This window comes from Penaeus vannamei, chromosome 2 (genome assembly GCF_042767895.1).
Source record: "Penaeus vannamei isolate JL-2024 chromosome 2, ASM4276789v1, whole genome shotgun sequence".
NCBI classification, from domain to species: Eukaryota; Metazoa; Arthropoda; class Malacostraca; order Decapoda; family Penaeidae; genus Penaeus; species Penaeus vannamei.
The window spans coordinates 4988053-4990552 of record NC_091550.1 but is presented as its reverse complement, the minus strand read 5'-3'; positions in this window follow the sequence as shown (position 1 = coordinate 4990552).

Below are 2500 nucleotides of genomic sequence, written 5' to 3'. Positions count from 1 at the left end.
AGTAAGATGTGAACAAAATCTCTTATTTTCTGAGTCGGTGAGTAAGATGTGAACAAAATCTCTTATTTTCTGAGTTGGTGAGTAAGATGGGGACAAAATCTCTTATTTTCTGAGTTGGTGAGTAAGATATGAACAAAATCTCTTATTTTCTGAGTTGGTGTGGAAGATATGAACAAAATCTCTTATTTTCTGAGTTGGTGAGTAAGATATGAACAAAATCTCTTATTTTCTGAGTTGGTGTGGAAGATATGAACAAAATCTCTTATTTTCTGAGTTGGTAAGATATGAACAAAATCTCTTATTTTCTGAGTCAATTAGTAAGATATGAACAAAACCTGTTATTTTCTGAGTCAGTGATTAAGATGTAGACAAAATCTCCCATTTTTTGAGTCAGTGATTAAGATACCAGTTAAATCTGCATAGCTAGTAAGTCAAATGTCTTTTCTAAATAGTGATAAGTTGTTCCTGGAAGTATTATGTAATATTCATGAGATGCAGTTCAACAACCTCAAAAGAAATACAGTTCACTCAAGTCTATAGAAATCTGATAGTGGTAGGGATAGATTTGTGGACAGATTTCACAAGGTAAGTTCTGCATGGCATAGTCCTGCTCATTCACAAGCATGAGGCTACGACCTATCCCTCTATCCCTACTATGAGGATGCTACAGCGGACCTATGGACTTACCCTTAATTGTGGATCGCAAACATAGGGCTGCGACCTATCCTTCTATCCCTACTATGAGGATGAGTACCTATTCACTTACCCTTAATTGTGGATCAAGGGATGTGGAGTATTTTGGATGGATCAGAATCAATTGCAGTATTAAAGGCGCGATGGCGATCAAGTGTCTATTAGAAACGGGTATAGGACCTCTCTTATATATACATATTTGTACAAGTATGTATGTATGCGTGTGATTTATATGTACATGTACGCACACACACGCACACACACACACACGCACGAATACGCACGCACACACACACACACATACACACACACACACACACACACACACATACACACACACACACACACACACACACACACACACACACACACACACACACACACACACACACACACACACACACACACACACACACACACACACAAACATACACACGCACACGTATGAACACGCACGCACACACACACACATATATGTATACATGTCTGTCTGTGTTCATGAGTGTGTGCACATACGTATATTTATTTGTTATACATAGTTATCTATATACACAAACATATAGAGGAGACCGGGTCTTGTTGTTCCACGTCGAAGTTGTTATACTGTCAATATCTCCAAAACTATTCACTAGATGTCACTGGGAGTCCTGTCACGTGTTGCACCTTGTAAACAAAGGCAGGGGCAGCAAAAGGAATTCAAAAGTGCAATTGGGTGAAAAGGCAGAGGGAAACATTCATTTTTAGAAAACCCAGACCAAAGTTGTTGTTTTTTTGTGCTTTTAGTTATCGTGCTATGTATGTAACGTCTGTTGAAGAATTTTGGGTAATTTTGATACTGATATAATGGCTATGAAATGGTGATGTAATAATCACTCTGCCCTGGCCATGCTGACGCTCATGTTGATAAAAAATGGCAGAGTAAAGGTGCTGTCACTAGCACTTTTTCTGTCAATTTTTTTTACAATTTTCTGAAATGTTGTCCATTTTTGAGCGAATTGTCGATTTTCCAGCCAGACGATAATGATCGTTTCCGTCTGAAAACCTTTCCGTCAACTTTTTTTTAGCCAAGCATAGTTAAATCAAGAGCTATATTCGAGAATGTTTGTATTTATGTTAAATAAAATTGTCAAAAAATTGACGGAAAAAGTGCTAGTGTGATGGCACTTTAAGGGACATTAATAGCGGGGTTTGATGTTACAGGGCAGTTGCTTTTGTAACTTCTTATCCCAGTCAAGTAATGCTTTAACAACTTATCCCTGTCTTTTCAGATACAACTTAAAAGTGTTGTAAATCAGTATGATAGGTATGTCTGAAAGTGGCATATGGTAAATAAGAAAAATCAATGAAAATAATCTTTATATAGAATTGGAGGATAAACAAGAATTTATAGATGTATATATTCACAAGTATGTTCATAAACACACACATGCTGTATAAATGTGTACACTTACACACACACACACACACACACATTCATTAATCACAGATGCTTGGCTCAACACTCCCAAGCGCCCACCATGACTGCAGTTAGAGCGAGCGACGCCCACTCTCCCACACCGCAACCCTTTAGCAGCCTGCACACACCCCTCCCCCTCCCCTTCCCCTCTCCCTCTCACCCTCACCATTCCAAATCCCTCCCACTCTCCCTCCTCTTCCTCCCACTCCCTCTCCCCCTCCACCTTCCTCTCCCCCTCACCCTCCCTCTCACCCTCACCCTCCCTCTCCCCTTTCCCCTCCCCCCTTCCCCTCCCTCTCCCCCTCCTCCTCCTCCCCCTCCCTCTCCCCCTTCTCCTCCCTCTCCCCCTCA